The sequence below is a fragment of the Heterodontus francisci genome, chromosome 33, assembly GCF_036365525.1.
Source record: "Heterodontus francisci isolate sHetFra1 chromosome 33, sHetFra1.hap1, whole genome shotgun sequence".
NCBI lineage: Eukaryota > Metazoa > Chordata > Chondrichthyes > Heterodontiformes > Heterodontidae > Heterodontus > Heterodontus francisci.
In genome coordinates this window covers 30643116-30669744 of record NC_090403.1, presented here as the reverse complement: position 1 = coordinate 30669744, position 26629 = coordinate 30643116, and positions in this window count along the sequence as shown.

The following is a 26629-nucleotide window of genomic DNA, read 5'->3' as shown; positions in this document are numbered from 1 at the left end:
GCGCTGAGTATCACGGCAGCTCCGTAACGAGCGATCCACATGGGCGGACCACCATTTTTGAAGCTTGCCGCCAATCTCATAAAAGCCAGCCCATTGGCTGGCTAACACCCAAACATCCAGCCCATTGGCTGGCTAACACCCAAACATCCCACATCTCCCAGTTTAGTCTGTACAAAAAATAGTCTAAAATAGCAACCTTTTCAAATTGACATTTTTTGGGGGAAAAGTTGATTGACCTTTGCTCTGATCTTTGGATCCATTTGTCCTGATAGATCTTCCTGCCCTGTTTAAGAGAGATCTTAATGTGACCGGGCACTGGTAAAAGAAGCACGTCAACCAGATTGCAAGAAAGCCATGAATCCTTCTGTGTTATGTCGAATTAAAATATAAAATCATTCATTACGAGTAATAATTATTTTTCTCAAACTTTCAAGATCTCTACAAGATCCCGTATAGTACCCTGAAGATAAATTTGTCTATTTAAATACATCAACTTATATGCTTACAAGGATAAAACTAGGATGACAAATTAAATCAAATGTCATGTAAAATCTGCAAAATGATCAGATCAAAGCCCTGCTGCCCTGCCACATCCAATCGTGAATGGTGATGGACAATTAAAGAACTAACAGGAGGAGGAGGCTCCACAAACATTCCCTTCCTTTGCACATCAGTGCAAAATACAAGGCTGAAGCATTTGCATCCATCTTCAGCCAGAAGTACCAAGTGCATGATCCATCTCGGCCTCCTCCTGAGGTCCCCAGCATCGCAGATGCCAGTCTTCATCCAACCCGATTCACTCCATGTGATATCAAGAAACAGCTGAAGGCACTCAATATTGCAAAGGCTATGGGCCCTGACAACATTAAGGCAATAGTACTGAAGACCTGTGCTCCAGAATTATCCGCACCCCTAGCCAAGCTGTTCCAGTGCAGCGACAACACTGGCATCTACTCAGCAATGTAGAAAATTGCCCAAGTACATCCTTTGCACAAAAAGCAGGACAAATCCAACTGGGACAATTACCGCCCTACTCTCGGTCATCAGCAAAGTGATGGAACGGGTCATCGACAGTGCAATCAATCGGCACTTGCTCAGCAATAACCTGCTCACTGACGCTCAGTTTAGGTTCCACCTGGGCCGCTCAGCTCCTGACCTCATTACAGCCTTTGTCCAAACATGGACAAAAGAGCTGAACTCAAGAGGTGAGGTGAGAGTGACTGCCTTTGACATCAAGGCAGCATTTGACAGTGTATGGCCATCAAGGAGCCCTAGCAAAATTGGAGTCAATGGGAATCGGGGAAACTCTCTGCTGGTTGGAGTCATATCTAGCACAAAGGAAGATAGTTGTGGTTGTTGAAGATCATCTCAGCCCCAGGACATCACTGCAGACTTCCTCAGGGCAGTGTCCTAGGCCCAACCATCTTCGGCTGCTTCATCAATGACCTTCTCTCCAGCTTAAGATCAGAAGTGGGAAGTTCACTAATGATTGCACAATGTTCAGCACCATTCGCAACTCCTCAGATAATGAAGCAGCCCGTGTCCAGATGCAACAAGACCTGGATAACATCCAGGCTTGAGCTGATAAATGGCCAGTAACCTTCACGCCATACAAGTGCCAGGCAATACCCATCTCAAACAAGACAGAATCTAACCATCTCCCCTTGATGTTCAATGGCATTACCATCACTGAATTTCCCACTATCAACATCCTGGGGGTTACAATTGACTGGAAATTGAACTGCACCAGCCACATAAATACTGTGACTACAAGACCAGGTCAAAGGCTGGCAATTCTGCAGCAAGTAACTCACCTCCTGACTCTCCAAAGCCTGTCCACCATCTACAAGGCACAAGTCAGGAATGTGATGGAATACTCCCCACTTGTCTGGATGGGTGCAGCTCCAACAACACTCAAGAAGCTCGACACCATCCAGGACAAAGCAACCCGCTTAATTAGCACCCCATTCACCACCTTCAACATTCACTCCCTTCACCACCATGCACAGTGGCAGCAGTGTGCACTATCTGTTGCACTGCAGCATCTCACTAAGGGTCCTTCGACAGCACCTTCCAAACCCATGACCTCTACCATCTAGAAGGACAAGGACAACAAATGCATGGGAACACCACCACCTGCAAGTTTCCCTCCAAGCCACACACTATCCTGACTTGGAACTATATCACCATTCCTTCACTGACGCTGGGTCAAAATCCTGGAACTCCCTTCCTAACAGCACTGTGGGTGGACTAAATCGGTTCAAGGCGGCGGCTCATCAACTCCTTCTCAAGGGCATTAGGGATGGGCAATAAATGCTGGCCCAACCAGCGACACCCACATCCAATGAGCAAATTTTAAAAATGGGTAGAACATTGAATTTTCCAGTTAATGTAGTTAGATATCTATTAGATGTCAGAATACAATATAAACACAAAAGGGAATACCTCTTACAATCAATATAAATTTTGCTATGATTTTACTTCACAAAAGCTGATGAGGAATGACTTGCACGATGACAGTGTGTCTTTAATTGACACACTGATAATACCATTTTCCAGAAATCAACTGACTATTCTTTCTGGTTATGTGGCCCAGACCACTATAGATGCAGGTGTGTAATAGGGTTGTTAATGATCTAATATCAAGAGAAATGATAAAGACTTAGGCTGTGATGAGTGCTGCGGGACCACTCCATTACTTAAACCCCTATAAATTCTCATGTTAGTGCACACTATTCAGTAACCATGAATAAACCACTGTGACATGGAGCCTAAGGGGAAATAAACATCTAATATCATGATGTCTGCTTGAGTTGCAGAAATTGATCAATATGTCGAACTAATTGAGCACTTGTTGTGAGGGCCAGTAAGATAGGAACATATAAGAACATAGGAAATAGGAGCAAGAGTAGGCCATTCGGCCCATCAAGCCCGCTCCGCCATTCAATCAGATCATGGTTGATCATCTACCTCTATGCCATTTTTCCCCACTCTCACCGTATCCCTTGATGTCATTAGTATCTAGAAATCTATCGATTTCTCTCTTGAACCTGTTCAATGATTGAACTTCCACAGCCCTCTGATGAATGGCATCACCCAGTCATCTGTAAATCAAACAACTTCCAGTGATGAAGAGAGTAGGGGATCTCATTTAGCTTTACACCATTGTTGCTCAATTGCTTTTGCACAGTGCGGGCATGGATTTGATGAGCCAACTGGCCTCTTTCTGTGCAGTAACCATTCCATGATTCTATCTTAAATCCCTGGTCTCTGCTGAATTACATGATCTCTGGCAGCATTGTGGTGGGACTGCAACAATTGGCCTCAGTGCCACAAGGTTCATGACAGGAAGAAAATCAGTCAACTGCTAATGTAAAATCAGGATAACCCTGCTGGGTTCATGTCCATGATGCATAGGATTACTAAGAAGGTTTGCTCTAACTACTTGCTGCTTTTCCAAATAAAATTTTGAAAATAAAATGACTATTAGACATTGGCATGCATGTTTATTGGACTGATTCTCCTGCTTTATTTTAGTGGTACCCTCCTCTAAGGGCTGGGGAAGGAGGGAAAATTATAGTGATAGTTTTCTGTTGGCATTGGGCTAACCCAGTCACCCTATAGGTTCAGACTAGAAATCTCCTTGTTGCGATGTGCATATGTTGGGGGAGGGCAGAAAGTGAGAGCTCTTCTGATTTTGCTACAATCCTCGAAACAGGAACTTGAGCAATTCCTGAGAAAAGAGCATTTCAAGTTAGTTGCTAGTCAGTTGAGATTGCGATTTTACTTTTATATTCATTCTCAAGGTGTGCTCATCACCAGGTAGACTAACCATTATTGCCCATCCCTAGTTGCCTTGAGAAGGGCCAACCAAATGGCTTTCTAGGTCATTTTAGAGGGCAGTTGTGAGTCAACTACATTGGTTTGAGGCTGGAGTCACATAAATGCAGGACTTTTACTGATACCGTCTTTTAATTTCCATTTTTATTTTTTAAACCAAATTCAAATTCTCAAACTGCCATGGTGAATCATGGGCAACCCTGGTATTCCGGAGTATGCCTTATTAACTTAGAGAGACACAGGAATGTCCCAGAGTTTTTCCTGACTTGGCTACATCTTTTTTTTGTTTTTATCTCTCAGCATTGCTAGGTTGGGTGGGTGAGTGGCATACAACACTGCATTGATTGGGAGGTGCTGACTTTATTTCACCAAATAAAGCCGGCGGGGACATCATCCGACTGCGCCAATCTGCGCACATGCGCAAACGGGTTCCTGCTCTCTGCGCGTGCGCTGTGTTCCGCATTGCCAGGACTGGTTGGCGCATGCGCAGATGACATCATCACCTAAATTGCCAGGACTGGTACACGCATGCCCAAATGACGTCATCGCATAACGCAGGAAAGAGAGCAAGCGGTGAAGCGGGGAGAGAGCGGGGTGTGTGGGAGACAGCGGGGAGGGGGAAGCGGGGAGAGAGCGGGGTGTGTGGGAGACAGCGGGGGGGGAAGTGGGGTGTGGGAGGGAAGCGGGGAGAGAGCGGATGAAGACCTTGGTGGCGGCGGGTGCACTCTCCTTCTGCCTCCCTGCCCGGCCTCTCCGGCAATTACCCCCCCTCCCCACCTTGATCTCCCACTCTCTCCGTCCATTCCTCCCGCCCCTCTCTCCGGCCATTTGCCAGCCAGCCGATCACTCTGGCTATTCCCCAGCCAGCCGATCTCTCCGGCCATTCCCCAGCCAGCCGATCACTCTGGCTATTCCCCAGCCAGCCGATCTCTCCAGCCATTCCCCAGCCAGCCGATCACTCTGGCTATTCCCCAGCCAGTCGATCTCTCCAGCCATTCCCCAGCCAGCCGATCTCTCTGGCCACTGTGTGCTGCCATGTGTTTATGTTGCCTTTGTGTGATTATTTGAGCAGCGCCATCTTTAGTCCTGGCAGCTGCCTTAACGTCGCTGACTGTGACGTTTAGGTTGAACAGGCTGCATTTGTGCATGTGTCAGTGCAGCGCCACCTAGTGGCTGCATTGTCAGCAAACACAGCCTTATTTCACAGCCTCCTTCTGGTCTATTTTTATGTCCAGTTTAGCTTTCAGCGGTTTTTCTTTACAATGCCATGTTCATTACACTTCACCACCACAGAACAAAAAAGCACAATATTGTTTAGATTCCCATTGCCCAGATATTTAAGTATGGTTATCTTGCCCATCCATGGGAATACCCTCTGTATCTTCTGTCGTGTGGTTGCCTTTAAGAGTGATGACCCTTTAAGATCTTAGTATGCTAATGAGCTGAGTATCAGGATGCAGTCATGTGACTACATGCCCGTCTCACTCTGCTACTGTAACACTTAGAGGCAGGTCTTGTAAATAGTCAGCGCTGTACTGTGTAATAGTTTAGCTGTTCAATAAGCCTGTTTTGAGATCTTCAATCAACTGAACTCCATCTCATTTATGTTGCATCAGACAAAATAAAAAGCTTCTCATTACATCTTCCTTCAGTCAAACCCCTCCATTTTGTTTTGTAGTTTCATTGGCAAACAGCAGAATCTAAAAACAAGGAACTTGGAGATGCCCCTTGTGAGGGAGCAGAGCAGTACACCATCTTAGTCATGTCAGTCTGACTCATTTGGTAGCAACACTGATCTGAATATTATGGTTTAAGTCCCCATTCATGAGCTTCAGCGCATCATCAGGACTGCCCTCCAGTACTCTGGAATGCTACATCATTGGAGGGGACCAGTTGAGCAATTCCGAACTGTCAGTTCCCCTGGTGCAGGTAGGCATTAAAGAGTCCATAAATTATTCAGAAAAGAGCATGGCATTCTCCTTGCATTCTGGCCAGCATTCCTCACTCAACCAACACCCTCCAACTCCAAAAGAAAACAACAACAGATTTAATTGTTCATTCATCTCATTGGTATCTACGGGATGTAGTTGTATGCAAGATGGCTGCTGCATTTGTCATGGTGTGCTGTTTGCCAAGAGGAAGAAGAACAAAGATCCATTGAAACAGTCTGGTGCACTTTTAAAGAAAGAGTTGCCGTCAATCTGATTTCAGAAATAAAACAGTTACAATGAATATTAGCATCTAGTTCTCCCTGTGTCTGCGTGGGTTTCCTCCGGGTGCTCCGGTTTCCTCCCACATGCCAAAGACTTGCAGGTTGATAGGTTAATTGACTATTATAAATTGACACTAGTATAGGTAGGTGGTAGGGAAATATAGGGACAGGTGGGGATGTGGTAGGAATATGGAATTAGTGTAGGATTAGTATAAATGGGTGGTTGATGGTCGGCACAGACTCAGTAGGCCGAAGGGCCTGTTTCAGTGCTGTATCTCTAAACTAAACTAAATAAGGAAAGGGTCAATGAGATTGTCTTGAACCTTTCATTTCTGCACACCTCTATTTCAGCTTCAAATTTTACATTATTTCCTGTAGAAAATAATGGTCCTTTGGATTTAAGCAAACATTTCTCACTTTCCTGCTTCCAATAACAATCTAGCTATGTTCCTACATTGGAACGAAAATTGGGTGGGCATATTAGGAGTGTACAATTTTCCTCTATGTGTTTTAACTGAGTTATACATTACACCCAGGCGGTACAGATGCATACCTACCTCATTCCATTACTTCTAACTAGCCATGATCAAGGATACAGGATATTATATAACTGAAACTGTCTTTTTCTAATTATTGGTCTCTATTTAAGAGTTAGTTTTTTTCCTGCTGAGCCGAGCAGTGTTTTGCTATTAACCCCCATTCGACCAAACTACAATTTATTCTCTTTGGTCACGGTTCCAGTGAGCTTAGCAGAGATAGGATGGAATTAGCCAAAACAAAATGGAATCATTATTCAGGACTGAGAAGAAGTATTGTAGGGAAAGCTCGCCAATCATTTATGTAATTCTTATTCAAAAAATGAATATGATAAAAGTGAATTAATTTTCAGTTCGAAACTGCGGTCACACTTACTGGAATTTTGTTGCCATTAGCCGATTGGTGAATTTATAGTTGGAGATAATGCTCAATAAGTATCCAAGGTGTGGTAGAGGTATCACACACCAAGTTCAGGGCTACCCCGTTTTCTTGCTGAGCTCGTCCCTAATCTGATGTCAGATTTATATTATAATCTATGCTTTTCCATCCCAGTGGACAGCCCTGGTTTTCTTGCAAATATAAACAGCAAAAACATGACCGATTTTAATTCAGTTCAGTGCTCAGCTCCACCTAGAAAGCACAGCTGGGATATTAATTATTTTCGATGTTATTTCAACAAAATTGTAAATGGATCACTATGCAAAGAAACCAGAGGCATTTTCACCTTGTTTCACATACCCACATCTTTCTGGCTTAATCTTGAGCGCCATAAATCACTGAGAAGATTAACAGCTGAATCAACCGATGATGATACTGGCCCCAGTGTGCAGGATAACCATATGAGAACTGGAAAATAAAATAACACACTCCAGGTAAATTTTGTCATTTAACTCATGAATTGGGAGACACTGGAATACAGTCTATTAGTTATATTGATTGATATATATATATTATCGACTTTAGTTTGCAGAAGAACCAGAGCCTTTTAATAAAAGAGACAACTGTTACTAACCCTAAGTGTGAGATGTACATTTATTCATTTTCTCTGTGAAGAAAATTCTACTCTTACAAACAGTCCCCTTTCCCAGCCGCCCCCACCCCCCCCCCCCCCCTCCCCACCAGTACTATTCTGCAATCGCCTGGTGCCTGGATGGGTTTAAACCACTCAAAATAGATTTATGTCAACACAGTAATAAGATTATTAAAATAAGAATAAATCTGCTTTCTGTTCTCCTGCTCTTTAATTCCTCCATGATATAATTCCTATTTACCGATCATTCTTTCTCAATGACAGGCAAAATATTGCCGCAGAGCTTGTTGCATTAAAGCAATTTGTTCACAAGCTGTAACTAGTCCTTAAAAATAAAGTGAAAATAAGAAACATTCAATATCAAATTAGGTTTTACATTTATGCCTTCAGAAATCTACGGTTTTACAATATTACCTGTGAAATGGTCTGTGATACTTGAAAATTAAAGTCAATTTTTTTGTGAATCCTACTAAGCACTTTAATGTTTCAGATGGTTTTTGTCACAACCATTTCTGTTTCAGATGGTTTTTGTCCATACTCATAAACTTCACTGTCTGACTTGACACATAAGGGAGGCAAGATAGGCAAAAGGAACGAGTTCTCAGCAGATGTTATCGACCTTTCCGCCAAGCAGCATATGTTAGTCAATAACTGTAAGAGTCTCTACTTTGGGTAAAATTGATTGGAGCTAAGATAGATTACTGGAGTATTGTCCAATTCTCATGACAGACTCCCACTCTGTTGCTGTTGATTGGGTTCCAAGGCCCCTAACGTAACCTGAAATATTGACACCACCATCTGCAATTGGCTACTTTAAATGTAGAATATGACCTCTGACCCAGAAGTTGAGAGGGAAATTGGGGTCAACTATATTCACTTTTCTACTTTCAATTTCCCTATTCCTGCCTATAGTTACAATTGACTTCCTCTTTCAGCCAGGAGGATACCACACCAGGGCCACAGAGTTCTGCATTGTCACTGCCATTTGACTCCCTGATCAATTGAACAGAAGCTTAATTCTGTTCTTTCTCTCCTCGGAGATGCATTGATTAATCTAGTGATCCTGATGAGTTCTTCAAACATAGCTTCAAATCAATGTTTATATAGTGTTCCTGAAAATGATAATGGTCCCCAAATGATTCAGAGTCTGAAGTCATTCTTTCATATCTATATGCAAGATTCAATCTCACCTGATTGCTCAATATTGGGAAAATTACAACTTTAAACCAAGAAAATATATTTGATGATAATGTGAGGTAGCCTATCCCACCCTCTTCCGTCCTGTTAGGTGCCTTGGGAGGTTTTGCTACATTAAATGGTTAAAGAAATATAAGGTATTCTCTTCTTCTTTGGCCTCCTTGTCTCGAGAGACAATGGGTAAGCGCCTAGAGGTGGTCAATGGTTTGTGAAGCAGTGCCTGGAGTGGCTATAAAGGCCAATTCTAGAGTGACAGACTCTTCCACAGGTGCTGCAGATAAAATTGGTTGTCGGGGCTGTTACACAGTTGGCTCTCTCCTTGCGCTTCTGTCTTTTTTCCTGCCAACAGCTAAGTCTCTTCGACTCGCCACTCTTTAGCCCCGCCTTTATGGCTGCCCGCCAGCTCTGGCGATCACTGGCAACTGACTCCGACAAATTGTGGTCAATGTCGCAGGACTTCATGTCGCGTTTGCAGACGTCTTTAAAGCAGAGACACGGGTGACCGGTGGGTCTGATATCAGTGACGGGCTCGCTGTACAAAGTGTATAAGGTATTATTACTTGTTTTTGGGTGTTGGTGATTTTCTCTGCCTGAGACTGCTTGATGCTGGCAATGGACAGCTGAAATGGGAGCTCCATGTCCCATTTCATATCCTTCACCTTGATAAGCATAAACACTTTTAAAATAAAAAAATGACTCCAATAACGTAAGTATAAATATCATTTCAAAAAACTGAGGTGTGGAACTAATATTGGAATTCTGCCTTTTCTAAATGAACATTTAGTTCACTGCTATGATGGCGCAGGAAGTGACTGATGACCCATGTCATCTTATACATCTATTAAGGCCTCTTGAGGGGTTCATCCATCTGCCACCTGTGACTTTGATGTACTGTTCAGGTGTAATACGATCAGTGGTGATTAGTGTGTTGACTGAAATGAAGACAAAAAACACTTCTTTGCAGGTCACACTGAAATCTGCTCCCTTTCCAGATGATCAAAAGCTGTGTTCTTTTTGAAAATAAAAACTACAGAATCAAAGTAGAATTACTCTTTGAAGAGACGTACAAAGATGACTCTCCCAACGTCATGTGTTTTCACTTCAAATCTTCTAACCTTAATATAGAACCATCAGGGTCCAAATTTGTCTGGGCCTATTTTCAGATCCAGGTTTGGCATAAGTGAGCAATGCATGCCCAAACCAAGAGGCTCGAGGATCTTTCCTCAGACCTCATTAACATATTCTAGGCAAGCTGGTCACACCTCGACAGGCAGGTCACCCAAGGCTGTCAAGGCTGTTTGCAGCAGCCCTCAGGGAAGGCCCGGGAGGGGTGGTTGGAGCTGACTATGGGGGAAGGAAGTTGATTGCAATACCTGTGGAGTTAGGGGAGCACTCCTGCTATTTCCGCATGAAGGATTTTTTAAAAATTCTGAAACTTGTCTTTTGCTGATGGCTGCGGAGACCACTGAAGCATGCTGGGCTGGGCAGGTCTGACACCTGCACCTCTCACTGACCAATTTCAACAAAGTCTCCTTCAACAGGTTTTGGTCCCTCATTAATATATTCAGGGGGCCTAATGCCTGTTTTATGCTTCTGCCCTAGAACATCATAAATTTAGCAGGGAGACCTACGAACATACGAATTAGGAGCAGCAGTAGGTCATTCAGCCTCTCGAGCCTGCTCTGCCATTCAATAAGATCATGGCTGATCCGTTTCTGACTCAAATTCCACATTCCCATCTACCCCCAATAACCTTTGATTTCCTTTCCTAAAAAGAATTTATCTACCTCCTCTTTATAAATGTTCAATGACCCTGCCTCCACCAACTTCTGAGGCAGAGAATTCCAAAGTCGCACAACCATCTGAGAGAAAGAATTTCTCCTCATCTCGGCCCTAAAAGGACGACCCCTAATTTTAAAACAGTGCCCCCTAGTTCTTGACTCATCCACAAGAGGAAACATCTTTTCCACATCCACCTTGTCAAGACCGTTCAGGTTCTTATATACTTCAATCAAGTCTCCCCTCACTGTTCCAACTCTAATGAAAATAAGCCCAGTCTGTCCAACCTTTCCTCAGAAGACAAACTGTTCATTCCAGGTATCAATCTAATAAACCTCCTCTGAACTGCCTCCAAGGCATTTACATCTTCCTTAACTAAGGAGACCGAACTGCACACAGTATTAGAGATGTGGTCTCACCAATGTCCTGTATAACTGAAGCATAACATCCTTACTTTTATTTTCAATTCCTCTCGTAATAAAGGATAGCATTCCATTAGCCTTCTTTATTACTTGCTGTACCTGTATACTAACTTATTGTGACTCATGCACTAGAACACCGCAATCACTCTACACCTCGAAAGTCTGCAGTTGTTCTCCGTTTAATACTCTTCCCGCCAAAGTGAACAACTTCACATTTTCCCACATTATACTCCATGTGCCAGATTTTTGCCCGCTCCCTCAACCTAACTACATCGGTTTGCAACCTCCTTATGTCATCTTCACACATACTTTCCTACCTATCTTTGTGTCATCTGCAAATTTAGCTACCATGCCATCGCTCCCCTCATCGAAGTCATTGATATAAATTGTAAAAAATTGAGACCCCAGCACAGACCCCTGCAGGACTCCACTCATCACATCCTGCCAATCAGAAAAGGGCCTATTTATGCATACTCTCAGTTTTCTTCCAACCAGCCAATCTTCTATCCATGCTAATATGTTACCCGCTATACCTTGAGCTCCTACTTTGCGCAATAACCTTTTATGTGGCACCTTGTCAAATGCCATCTGGAAATCCAAGTAGAGTATGTCAATGGGCTCCCATTTATCCACAGCACATGTTACTCCTTCAAAGAACTCCAATAAACTGGTTAAACATAATTTCCTTTTCACAAAACCCTGCTGACTATTCCCGATTACCTTGAGTTTTTCTAAGTGCCCAGCTATAACCTCCTCAATGATTGAGTCTAACACCTTCCCCACGACAGACATCAAGCTAACTAGTCTATAGTTAACTGTTTATAATAATATAATAAAAACAAGAAATGCTGGAAATACTCAGCAGGTCTGGAAGCATCTGTGGAGAGAAAAGCAGAGTTAAGATTTCAGGTCAGTGACCCTTCTTCAGAACTGGCAAATATTAGAAATGTAAAAGTTTATAAGCAAGTAAAGTGGGGGTGGGGCAAGAGATAACAAAGGAGAAGGTGTCGATCGGACAAGGTCACAGAATAGCAGACCAGAAAGTGATGGAGCAAAGATATGTTAATGGTGCGTTGAAAGACAAAGCATTAGTACAGATAGGGTGTTAACAGAGTGAAAATTGAACAGCCACAAGTACTAACATAAATAAAACAGTGGGTAAGCAAACTGAACAAACTAAGATGAAATGAAATAAAATAAACACAAAAAAATTTTAGAAAAGGAAAAAGAAAAAATAACTAAAAATAAAAGTAAAATGGGGGGCCCGTCATGCTCTTGAATTATTGAACTCAATGTTCAGTCCGGCAGGCTGTAGTGTGCCTAACCCGTAAATGAGATGTTGTTCCTCGAGCTTGCGTTAATGTACACTGGAACACTGCAGCAATCCCAGGACAGAGATGTGAGCATGAGAGCAGGGGGGAGTGTTAAAATGTCAAGCAACCAGAAGCTCGCCGACTGAGCGGAGGTGTTCCGCAAAGCGGTCACCCAGTCTGCGTTTGGTCTCCCCAATGTAGTGGAGACCACATTGTGAGCAGCGAATACAGTATACTACATTGAAAGAAGTACAAGCAAATCGCTGCTTCACCTGAAAGGAGTGTTTGGGGCCTGGGATAGTGAGGAGAGAGGAGGTAAATGGGCAGGTATTACTCCTCCTGCGAATGCAGGAACCTTGCCCTGCAATATTTGCCAGTTCTGAAGAAGGGTCACTGACCTGAAACGTTAACTCTGCTTCTCTCTCCACAGATGCTGCCAGACCTGCTGAGTATTTCCAGCATTTCTTGTTTTTATTTCAGATTTCCAGCATCTGCAGTATTTTGCTTTTAATTTATAGTTAACTGTTTTCTGCCTCCCACCCTTCTTGAATAGAGGGGTTATGTTTGATACTTTCCAGTCTGATGGAACCTTTCCAGAATCTAGTGAATTTTGAAAAATTAGCACCAATGAATCTACTACCTCATTCGCCATCTCTTTTAAGACCCTAGGATGAAGTCCATCAGGACCTGGGGACTTGTCAGCCCACAGCTCCATCAGTTCACTCAGTACCGCTTCCCTGGTGATTGTAATTTCACCAAGTTCCTCTCTTCCTTCCACCTCCTGATTTACAGCTATTACTGAAATGTTTTTTGCATCCTCTGTATTGAAGACAGAAGCAAAATATTTGTTCATTGCATCTGCCATTTCCTTATTATCTATTATTAACTCTCCATTCTCACTCTCTAGAGGACCAACACTCATTTTACTTACTCTTTTCCTTTTTAAATACTTGTAGAAACTCCCATACTCTAATTTCTTTCTCCTGATTAACCTTTTAGTCATTCTCTGCCATTCTTTATATTCTGACCAATCATCTGACCTGCCACTCATCTTTGCACAATTATATGCTTTTTCCTTAAGTTTGATGCTTTTCTTAGCTTCTTTAGTTAACCACGGATGGTGGGTCCTCCCCTTAGAATTTTTTTTGTAATAGGACCATACTTTTTCTGAGTATTTTGAAATATCTGCCATTGCTTCTCTATTGATCTATCTCCTAGCCTAGTAACCCAGTTCACTTCATCTAGCTCTGCTCTCACACCCACATAGGTGCCCTTATTTAAGTTTAAAATACTAGTCTTAGACTCACTCTTCTCTCTTTCAAACTGGATGTAAAATTCAATCATATTGTGGTCGCTGCTACCTGCAGGTGCCTTTACTCTAAGGTCATTAATTAATCCTGTCAGATTACAGAATACCAAGTCTAATATAACCTGCTCTCTGGTTGGTTCCAGAACATGCTGCTCTAAGAAACTATCTCAAAAGTATTCTATAAACTCCTCATCCAGGCTACTATTGCCAATCTGATTTTTCCAGTTTACATGTAGATTAAAATCACTCATGATTATTGTTGTCCCTTTATCACAAGCACCAATATTTCTTCTTTAATACTTCATCCTACATTGTAATTACTGGTAGGGGGCCTGTAGACCACTCCACTAGTGACTTCTTTCCCCTACTTTCTTCATCTCCACCCAAACTGATTCTACATCTTGATCTCCTGAACTAAGGTCATCTCTAACTATTGCACCAATGCCATCCTTGATTAACAGTGCTACCCCTCCACCTTTACCTAGCTTCCTATTCTTCTTGAATGTCACAAACCCCTCAATCTTCAGGACCCAATCCTTGTCATCCTGTAGCCATGTCTCCGTAATGGCTATCAGCTCATATTTATTTACTTCAATGTGCACTATCAGTTTGTCTACTTTGTTATGAATGCTACGTGCATTCAGATACAGAGCCTTTAGTTTTGTCTTTTTGTTATCTTTGTAACATCTAGTCTTGAATGTTGGTGTGTTCTTAGGTTTTTTTCTCTCTGTCCCTTCCTGCCATTCTCTGACCTTCATTTCCCATTTTGCTATTCTGCTCTCCTGCCTTGACTCTATCCCTTGATTTGCTACATCTACCCAAGCTTGATCCCTCACCCCACCTTATTTCATTCAAAGCCCTCTCTACTTCCCTAGTTATATAATTTGTTAGAACACTGGTCCCAGCACGGTTCAGGTGCAGACCATCCCAATGGTACAGCTCCCACTTTCCCCAGTACTGGTGCTAGTGCCCCACAAACCAAAACCCACTTCTCCCACACCAGTCATTGAGCCACGGATTCATTTCACTAATCTTATGTGCCCTCTGCCAATTGGCATGTGACTCAGGTAATAATCCAAAGATTATTACCCTTGAGGTTCTGCTCTTCAATTTGGTGCCTAGCTCCTCATACTGTCTAAGCTGAACCTCTTTCCTCGTCCTACATATATCGTTGGTATCTACATGGACCATGACAACTAGATCCTCCCCCTCCCACTCCAAGTTCCTATCCAGTCCTGAGCAGATGTCCCAAACCCTGGCACCAGGTAGGCAACACAGCCTTCAGGAACCACGCTCTTGGCTGCACAGAACAGTGTCAATCCCCCTCACTATACTATTCCCTACTACCACTACATTCCTTTTTGCTCCCCCTACTTGAATGGCTTCCTGTACCAGTCTGTTCATCCACCTTGCAGACCTCACTTTCATCTACACAGGTTGAGAGCACCTCAAACCTGTTTGACAATTGCAAAGTCTGAGGCTCCTCCACTACTGTTTGCTTGATCCCAGTACCAGCCTCAGTCACGGTCACATCCTCCTGTCCCTTACTGTTGACCAAAACAGATGACCCTGTTCTAAGAGGTGTGACTGTCTTCTGGAACAAAGCGTCCAGGTATTTCTCCCCCTCCCTTATGTTGCGCAGTGTTTGCAGTTCGGCTTCCAGATCAATAATCTTGATCCAGAATTCCTCTAGCTGCTTACACTTCCTGCAGCGTGTTTGTCCTGGATCGCCTTAGCATCCAAAAGCTCACACATACCACAGCTGCAACATAACACTTGTCCTGCCATTGTTACTTATGCTGTTAGTTAATTTACTTTAATTACTTTCTTAATTAACAGAATAATTCCTAGAATAATTCCTATTTTCACAGACTTGTATTATTTTTCTCCTCAGATTAAAATAATGTGCCTTTAAGACTCTGTTAAAAGAGTGCGCCTTTAAGACAAGGAAATAAGTTCTAGATTTTCTGAGACACTGTGTGCCACAGCTGCATTTAGTTACCCTGGGCAACAGCAGGAGAGAGAGGTCACATGGTACAATGTTTCAATTTGACTGTGTGTAAAACTGGCAAAAACCGGTCTGACCCTGGCTCACCAGCGAAGCGTACTGAAGAAAAAACAGCTGTTCATTCTCTCTCAGCAGAAATTCTACAAGGAGCTACAGGCCAAATTAATTGCCTAAAGAGGAAATAACCCTTTTAAGAGACCATTTGGTATTGCTGAAGGAACTGTTGATGCCTGCTGCAGCCGAAGAGTTTGAATGCCTATCAAAACAGACTGCTTCACCAAATCAAAGTGAAGACTTCGAGTAGCCCTTGATTATTTCCACATTAGAATACCTCATCTATCAGGAACATAACTGACAAAGACTTACTTATTTATTTATTCTTAAGAAACAGCTCATTTTTACAAACACCACTTTTTACAAACACCAGTTAGCTACTGTTATTTTTGAGTGTGTGTGAATTAGGGAGTTAGATTAAAATAAGAAGTTATAAAGTCTTTAGACATAGGTTTATCTTAATAGTGTTTAAGATTTAGTTTTAATAAATAGTTAATTTGTTGTTGCCCAAAGATACCTAGTTTGGTTTGTTTTATTCCAGGCGTTACTGGAGTGTTTAATTTAGCTGTTTTCCAGTTGGGTGGAAAACTTTAATAATATGCTCCGACCTGTGGAGTGACGGGACTGAATTGACGGTGCGTTGCTCCCGCCACGGTCGTAACACTACGTATAGTAGAATTTACTGTGATAATTAAATGCTAGCACCATCTACAACTAAAGTTATACTTTTCTTAAGTACACAGATATGTGTTTTGGTATTTATTTTACTTATTTTATCTTTTATTTATTTTAAAGTATTAGTTATTTTAATAGTTCTACCTTAACTCTGGTGTCCTAAGCTAGCTACTAACACACTGTCCCTTAAACAAAGCACTTACCTGGCAAAAGCTAGCAAATAGAACAGTAGACTCATCAGCTGTTCCTTTCTGCTTGTGTGCCTTAATTAATTATAAGGTAGTTACATCAATTTTAATTTTAAGTTTTTTTTTCTAATTTGTAGCTATTTACACATGCACCTTAACAGTAGTGTGCTTACCCAGCTATTTACAGATACTCCCTAACAGCAGTTATTCACCAACCAATCACCTTACAGTTTTCCTGTGATGTCACCGTTCACTTTTTCAAACTCTTGTCTGCTGTTCTCCCGGAAGCTAAGTGCTGTAGACCGCGCTCCTCGGCCTTTATTTAACTGCTCCCCGCTCCATGTTCCCCCCACAGGTCTGCTCCTGTCCGCTACTCTCCCAGAAGGTGGCTGCACAGATTGGGCACCGGCTGTCCCATTACTTTGTGTCCTTTTTACACCTGAAAAATGGCTGCACCACATACCAATTAGTACCCCATAAAGTCTTCATTTGTGTTCTCTATGCCTTTTGATTCACAACCAGCACTGTTGTCTCCTCCAGTGTCACATTGGCACTCTTCAAACATCTGGTGCGATTAACTCACCTTCAGTAGTTTATAAACTTTGTTTTTAAACTCCTTAAAATGATAGTCTACCATTATTGGACCTAAACACCCCTCAGTCATTTTGATCACAAAGTACAAAAATGTAGGGGTGATTTTCAACTTACTGCTTTCAGAGTTTTTGGATTTTTCTTCCATAATGCAATCCACATAAGTCTGTGCATTTATACTTTGCTCTTAATGGCCAAGTGACAAATGACCCAACATTTTAATTCTTTCAAGTTCTTTCTTCAGTCCAACTCATGTCACTGTAAGAAAACATAATCAAAAATAATGATTCCACCCACCAGCCTTCACATAGCAGCTTCATATTTTATCTTGACATCCACCTCCTCCCTGTCTATTCTTAAGTGTTCTTATTGAATGAGTTTCCCAATTAGTGTCCTTGTTTGAAACAACATAGTCATATGGTGTAGGGGGTAACATATTGGCATGGATAGAAGATTGGCTAGCTAACAGGAAACAGAGAGTAGGCATAAATGGGTCATTTTCTGGTTGGCAAGATGCAACAAGTGGTGTGCCTCAGGGATTTGTGCTGGGGCCTCAACTTTTTACAATTTATATAAATCACTTAGATGAAGGGACTGAAAGTATATTTACTAATTTTGCTGATGACACAAAGATAGGTAGAAAGTAACTTGTGAAGAGGACATAAGGGGGCTACAAAGGGATATAGATCGGTGAAGTGAGTGGACAAAGAACTGGAAAATGGAGTATAATGTGGGAAAGTGGGAAATTCCACTTTGGCAGGAAGAATAAAAAAGAAGCCCATTATCTAAATAGTGAGAGATTGCAGAGCTCTGAGATGCAGAGGGATCTGGGTGTCCTTGCGCATGAATCGCAAAAGATTAGTATGCAGGTACAGCAACTAATTAGGAAAGCTAATAGAATGATATCATTTATCGCAAGGGGAATTGAATACAAAAGTAGGGAGGTTATGCTTCAGCTATACAGGGCATTGGTGAGACCACATCTGGAGTACTGTGTACAGTACTGGTCTCCTTATTTAAGGGAGGATGTAAATGCATTGGAGGCAGTACAGAGAAGGTTTACTGGACTAATACCTGGAATGGTCAGGCTGTCTTATGAGGAAAGATTGGACAGGCTAGGCTTGCATCCGCTGGAATTTAGAAGAGTTTGAGGCGACTTGATTGAAACATGAGGGGTCTTGACAGGGTGGCTGTAGAAAGGATGTTTCCCCTTGTGGGAGAATCTAGAACTAGGGGTCACTGTTTAAAAATAAGGGGTTGCCCATTTAAGACAGAGAGAAGGAGAAATATTTTCTCTCAGAGGGTCGTGAGTCTTTGGAATTCTCTTCCTCAAAAGGCGGTGGAAGATCTTTGAATATTTTTAAGGCAGAGTTAGATAGATTCTTGATAAGCAAGGGGATGGAAGGTTATCGGAGGTAGGTGGAAATGTGGAGTAATCAGTTCAGCCATGAACTTATTGAATGGCGGAGCAGGCTCGAGGGGTCGAGTGGCCTACTCCGGCTCCTAATTCGTATGTTCGTATGTATGCATAAAAATTCTGATTAATTGTAGGATCCATTTTTTACTATTTCACCAACATTAAAAATATTTTTGTTTAAATAATAGGCCCTGATGACCTCAACAACACAACTGGCTTAGAGGAGTTCACTGAGTAGTAGAAAGGTGAGACTGATAGCAGAAGAGAAACACTCACTAATCCAAAGTACTTCTCCAATTTTGGTATTTCAACATTACACATTAATTATCATCCACAATCTGTGTTAGTATCTATAACTTACAAACTGACTTACTTCACAAGACCGTGTTACACCTTCCATCCTCCACATCCCATCTAACTCAGCTCATTGATCTCTCTGCTAACTATATCCTAGCCTGCAAAAAGTCCTGCTCACCCATCAATCTTGTGCTCTCCAACCTTCATTGCCTCCTGGTGCCCCAATATCTCAAATTTACAATTCTCATTTTTGCATTTAAGTGGCTTCAATGCCTCACCCCTCCTTATGAATATAACCTCTTCTCGTCTTACAACCATAAGCATATGGAATCCTTGGCTTTATAAATAGAGGCACAGGGTACAAAAGCAAGGAAGTTATACTAAAGCTTTATAGAACACTGATTCAGCCTCAGCTGGCGTATTGCATTCAATTCTGGGCATCACACTTTCAGAAGAATGTCAAGGCCTCAGAGAGGATTCAGAAGAGATTTACTACAATGGCACCAGGAATGAGGGACTTCCAGTTATGTGGAGAGACTGGAGAAGTTGGGATTGTTCTCCTTAAAGCAGAGAAGGTGAAGCGGAGATTTGATAGATGTGTCCAAAATCATGAATGGTTTTGATACAGTAAATAAGGAGAAACCGTTTCAGTCGCAGAGGGTCAGTAAGCAAAGGACACAAATTTAAGTTGACTGCAAAAGAACCAAAAGTGACATGAGGATTTTTTTTTATACAGTGAGTTGTTGTAATTTGGAATGTACTTCCTGAAAGGGTGGTGGAAGAAGATTCAATAATAACACTCAAAAAGGAGTTAGATAAATAATTGAAATTTAAAAAAATGATAGGGCCATGGGGAAAGAGCAGGGGAATGAGACTAATTGGTTAGCCCTTTCATAGAGCTGGCACAGACACAATAAGCCGAATGGTCTCCTTGTGTGCTGTATCATTCTATGATTTTATGATTCTATGATGCCCTCTCCTCCCCTTTTAAGATGGGAGTGAAAATGTTTCTATTCTTTCTTCATAACTCAATCCTTTCACATTAGAATCCATCACAAACTTTCTAACCCATCGGAAACTTTCCAATCCTCTGATTCTGGCCATCTGTGCATTGCCCTTCCCTTCTCCCCACTATTGGAGGTCCTACCTTCAACCACAGAGATCCCACTCTGAAATTCTCTTCATAAATTCTAATCCCTCTCCACCTTAAAATCCAGCTCTTTGACCTAGATTTTGATTATACTTCCTAATCTCTCCATACTTGCCTCAGCATCCTATTTTTCTCATGCTCTGTGAAGTGCGTTGAGAGATTTTTCATTGAGAAGAATAAGAAGGGAAGTAAATAGTAAATAGTAAGTAGCCATATTGCAATGCTCTCCATTCCCTGTATCCTATCTCAGGGCTCACATGAAGACCATCTCTATTTAAAACAATTCAGATAAAGAGGCCAGAATTTTATGGCCCCCCCAACGAGCAGGCTGGTGGTGGGAGGGAGGCCGTAAAATTGAGTGGGAGGCAGAGGGGGCCGTTCCCGATGCATTCTCGACCCCACTGCAATTTTACGCTGGGTGGCGGCGGCGAGAAACAGCCCGCCCATCCCAGGCCAATCAAGGCCCTTAAGTGTCCAATTAACTGGAACTTGAGGGTCTTCTCCTGCTGCTGTGGGTATTTTATCCACGATGGCCGGACAGCAAAGGCACCAAGAACACCACCAGGCCTTCTTGTGGGCTGAGGGAGGGGGAGCACCCTCCTAATCAGGCACCCTGTGCCCCACGGAAGGCCACCTCCAAAGCCCCAACTACCCACACCACACAACTCTCACTCCCACCAACTGACACCCCCCCCCCCCCCCTTCCCTTGCTGGGGCTTGGCCAATTGTCCCAGCCAAGGCCCCGAAAACTTATCCGTTCCAGGGTTGTCCTTCCTCTTGCCGTTGTTGGCTGGGTGTAGTCCCAGCAGTGGCCACTGCTCCCAGTGGTGATGCTGGGACTAAGAAATGCTGGCCTGCTGATTGGCTGGCAGCTCCATCATGTGGGACTTCCTGCCTCAAGGAGGTGGAAGTCCTACCCAAAGCCAATTAAGGGCCTGAGGAGTGAATCGTCCTGGCGTGACTCCCCAGGCCCGGTGGAAGCAGGCTCACCCCCAACTTTTCGGCCGGTGGGCGGGCCTCCCTCCCAACATTAAATTCCGACCATTGTTTATGTTATCTGCAGCACTATCTTCTACCTTTACACAAAGCATGCAATGGATATTGACATTATGTTACACTGCCCTTTAAAATCTCTGGAAGTGCTGGGATACTACAATTGGTCTCAGTGTCTCAGGTGAGGAAGAGAATAAATATCACACGTGATTGCTATTCGATAATACTGCTGGAAAGAACCAAATTCTGTATCTGGCCTCACACTAAAAGAAAGAAAGAACTTGTGTTTATATAGTAACTTTAACATCCCAACATACTTCACAAATCAATAAATAACTTTTGAGGTGTAGTCACTGTTATTACTCCGGACAAATTTGGCCAAATTGCACACAGGGAAGTCCCTCAAATGGCAATGGGATAAATGACCAGTCAGTCTCTTTTTGTTGGTGGGTTTGAAGGTTGAATGTTGGCAGAACACTGAGAGACGTTTCTACAAGTGGTGCCATGGGATGTGTCATGAACACGTGTCATGCCAAATGATGATTTTTGTTTTTAATCTATCGGTTGGAAACCTGAATTAAACTTTAAAAAGAAAGCAGGAGACAAAGAACTTGAACTAAATTTCAAAAAGAAAGCAGGAGACTGAGAACTAATAATAGGTCACTGCTAGCAGCTAAAATGGCCACCGCAATTTACATCTAAATACCCTACATCCCAATGTACTGAGGTGAAGACGTAGGTCTGGTAAATCTCCAACCAGAACAATGGCTTGCAAACTTTGAATGAGCTAACCCGCCTTGCCTTCATGAACAAGACATTAAAGGCAACTTTGGAACGTTAACACTAGTGGAGATGAGCCACTCAAAGGGTAATACTGGAACAATGGGACCCTGAGAGATTGGGAATTCTTGGACTGATCTAATTAAACTGCAAAAGAGAGAATACACTGGACACTCATGTAACAGTCTCTCCATCTCTGTAAAAACTTGCAATTCTTTCTCTCTATAGCAGACATGCTCCTGAGTTGGACCAGTGAGGACCCAAGTGGGGTCTCCCTCCCTCTCTCTCTCTCACTCTCCAGGCGACCTGGCAAGTTTGAATCCTGCCTCCTGGCTGCAAATCATCTAAGTCTATCATTGCTGCAGACAGAAACCCCGGGAATAAAACCATCTGCATCACTGTCTCCAAGAAAACCCTGAACCAAGTGGCCACCTCTACCACCCAGAAACTTCAGGGTTCAGCTGGAAGACAACTGAATTACCAGACTCCACAGACTATACTTTTTTTTATTGTTCTGGACTCTACTCCAACCAATCTACCCTTCTTCACTCAGTAACCTATTTGGATGTGTGTGATTCTCGTGTGTGTGTGTGTGTGTGTGTGTGTGTGTATATGTGTGTGAAAGTTGGAGTGTAGTTTATTATTTTACTTCGATCTGGTTTTGGTTTTAAGTACAATAAACTAACCACTTGTTTAAACTCAAGAAAACCTGTCCGATTGGTTCTTTTATGATCATAGCACATAAAGGGTTAAACACTCACTGAATTGGTAAGCACATTCACTGTTTAAAAGAAATAAACCCTGTTACAGTCAAACAAGGAGGGGGACAAGAGGGGAGCCTTTCAACCCCTCCTCATCTGATCGTAACAGATCTTTTGTATCTACCTGGGGTATAACTTCAGTTTTACATTTCATCCAAAAGATGACACCTTGAAAATTGCAGCACTCCCTCAGTACTTCATTGAAGTATCTGTTCAGATTATGTTCTCAAGTCCTGCTTGGAGCTTGAACCCACTACTTTATGGCTTAGAGGTGAGATAAAGCACAATTTGATACAAGAATGCATTTTGCTTTGGGTACCAGAGGACCCATGGAACTGTACCACAGCATAAGTCTATTCCTTGACAGGAGAAGGAGAAATTTGGAAATAAAATTAATCTTTTACACTTACTTCTGAATTGCTAACTCTGTAACTGTGATACTGTTATTTGTATTACAATATTCTAAATTTATTTTATAAAGACAAAGAATTTTATTAGCACGCTGCATGCAGCAGACGCCGCTGAGCCCCCTTGATATTTCGTGCGGGGGCTCATTTAAATGGAGGGGATGGAATGGCCACCCCCGATGACAGAGAGGGGGTGGCCGCTTCGTCCCCGGCAAAGGTGTCCGGTGCCAACATGGAGGCGCCGGCGCCATTTTTAAAAGGCTCTTCATCCAAATTTACATTTTTACAGATACATTTGTTTGGCATTAATTTTAAAGATTTCAATAAAAGCTGATAGCTCCTCTACTAACCTCTCCCCCCTCCCCTCTAAAATGACCACATATTTTATTTTTGGGCCTTTCCCACCAAAAGAAACGTCATGCCAAAACCGAACATCCCCACCACAAACTTAGTCACCTTTGCCCTTCAACCCCTTCCCACCATCCCCTCATCCAATAGAAACATTTTTCTCCGCTTCCCCCCTAACCCCCAGCCCTGAAAATTTCACTCCTTCCCCCTCCCCACCAGTGTCTCACCTTGAATCCCCAAACCGGGATCAGAAGGCACAGGACTTCCGGCCATTGGCCGGAATATTGGCCACCTGGCCCAGGTAAATTAATTATCATGTATTTGCATAAGTTTTATTCGGCAAAGGAAGGCCTTGCCGCTTGGTAGAGGGAGGGGGGGTTGCACCAAGTCCTCGTCGCCACCAGTAAAATGCGGCAGGGCTTTCTCGGTGTTGGAGGTCATGACAGGCCTCTCCTGGAAGAATTTTCTGGCCCCCCCCCCACCCCCGCCACAACACCCAATGCTGGAGGGCTCATAAAATTCAGCGCTATATGTGTAGTCTTATTTGCCAATTCACATTTTCTCATATGTTACTGTGATTGCCATTTGTTTTTCCCTCATTAAGTTATGTCAATTTGTTAAAGGCTTATGTAGGTTGTGGATTTTTAAACAGCTTCATGTCATCACCATCATCACCATCTTCCTTGTCATCAGAGACAATCACAGGCTGGTCTGACTTTCACTGAAGTGTGATGAGCTTCTAGTTACTGTACATCCATTTCATTCGGCGCTTCCTCTGCAGCCTTTGATGTTAACTGTTCTCTATAGTTTCACATGGAATAATGTTGAAAATTTCTGTTCTTTCCTCCGAGAACTATACTCCATTACCATGTTAGACCATTTAATAGTTTAGTTCGGCATCTGTGGTCTGTAGAGGTTTTCATTTTCCTTTTCAACTCTGATCAGTTTTGCTAAAAGGCATGGTTCAGTCAGGAGTGTAAGATTTATTTGCAGTTTGATGAGAAAAATACAGCTGAACAGGTACTTGAGTGAGCAAGGCATAGAGGGATATAGAATTAATGCAGGCAGGTGGGATTTGTATAGATAGGCATTATGGTCGGCATGGACGCGGTGGGCCAAAGGGCCTGTTTCTATGCTGTATGACTCTATGACTCCTTGAAGTCACACACAGTCCCAGGAACAGACACTAAGGACGGAAAACATATACACCATGTACATACAGACAGGCACATGCACACTTGGTGCCTCTCTACTTGCCTCTCAGTATACCTGTGAAGGAAGATGCTGTCCAAATCCAAACTAAATGAAACTCAGAGATTTTCAAAGAACACTCTTCTCTATCGATTTACAGTTCAATGTTTTCCCTGGGTGGCATGCACTTGTTTATACAAAGAGTGCACTCATGTAAATGAGATTGTAGTTACATGTCTAGAAATGAAGCATATATTATTACTGACTGCCATCTTCATACTACAATGGGGGAAGAGGAAAAATATATTTTATTTGATGAACTAATAATTTTACCAGAAGTAAATTTAAAAACTGACATGCAGGACGTCTTTTTAAATGTTCCATTCAATCTCATGGATTTTTCTTTCATTACTGCACTGTAGAATGAAAATTGTATCCTTCCAGTCACTAAGGCAATTAGTTCTATATAAATATACTGTAACAAATAACTACAAAGTCTTTAGTTTAGAGTCTAAGCCACACAATTTACTTAACACTCGCTGGTTAACGAATTGAATTTGTCCTACTGTCTACTTAAATTGATGATAACATGCAAGATCTCAAGCAACAACGTATTAGGACTATAAACTGTTACGTATTTGTACAATATTTCTGATTTTTGCTTTTAAAACCATAACTATTCATTCCTTACTCAAAACAAATGTTAAAATGAGAAACAACTGGAAAATGAGCTATTGAGGATTTCCCAAGTATGTAAATCCAAATGTGGTTTTACAGTGCCTGTTTCCTAGAGTTATTGAGTATAACTATGATAGGTAATTATCCTGTTTGTAATTATGCTCTGTGTATACAGGCTATGATAGATTATGACTATGGTTTTTTGGTCCTTCAAACCTAATTTTTCATTGTGCCAGAAATATACTCTTCTGTTTGTCTCAACTACTGCAAAATGATTTTCTGCAATATGTTTCAGCTTGAAAATTGGCTTGGGCCGTACAGACTCCAGTCCCATAAAACATTTACCTTACTGGACTGTCAAAGATTACAGCTTGCAAACTTGGTTCAATCAAACTGCTGCAAACTCCTTCAAAGTCATCGTGAAACTAATAAAATAAAAACAGAAGATGTTGGAAATACTCAGCAGGAAGCTTGCCAACCCTTCCGGATTGTCCTAAAGTCTCCAGGAATTAAAGATTAATCTCCGGAACACTGTTGCAAGCAAATTGGGAGAAAAAGGGTAGGAGCATTAAATAGTAAGATTTTTTACTTACTTCGAAGACTTTTGTTTACTAAGTGTAAAAGTATTAGAGATGAGGGAATAACCCAATAGCCATGAATCATCCAATCAGGTAACAGAGAATCTGTTCATTTTCCAGTTGGCATGGGAAGGCAGTGCATTGCGAGGTTGGATGTGTTGAGCAACCAATAGCATCAGTGTGGGGGCAGGGAGGAGGAGTGGAATACCTCCAACCAAAGTTGGCAATCCTACCCAGCAGGCCCGGTGGCATCTGAGCTTTCATCAGAACTGGAAGATGTGAAGATAGGAAATGCTTTTAATCAAGTACAGAACCAGGCAAAAACAAAAGGCACATTTCTGATGGGATGGAAGGCAGAAGTTAAAGTCTTCGTTCTTTAGATAATTTTGTCTTCGTACTTAATTCACTGCGACTTCCCTCCCAGAAATGCCTTCAGATTTCCAGTATCTGCAGTATTTTACTTTTGTTTCCATGTGAAATTAATAATCCAAGATAATGAATCAAAATATAGCCCTTTAATATAGGCCAGAACTCAAATTCTAACTGCAGCACTATAGACGTTTTTTGAGTGACTGTCACTGCAGAATCAGCACAGTAACAGAAAAGAAACAAATGGTGGTCAACCATACACCATACATGAAAAAAATACAAAAAGAGAATACAGAAATCAAATTGGAGACAAGCAACCACAACAACAGGATAAAAGCAAAATACTGCAGATGCTGGAACTCTGAAATGAGAACAGAAAGTGCCAGAAATACTCAGCAGGTCTGGCAGCATCTGTGTAGAAAGAAACAGAGTTAATGTTTCAGGTCTGTGACCCTTCATCAGAACTGGCAAAAGTTAGAAATGTAACAGTTTTTGAGCCAGTGAA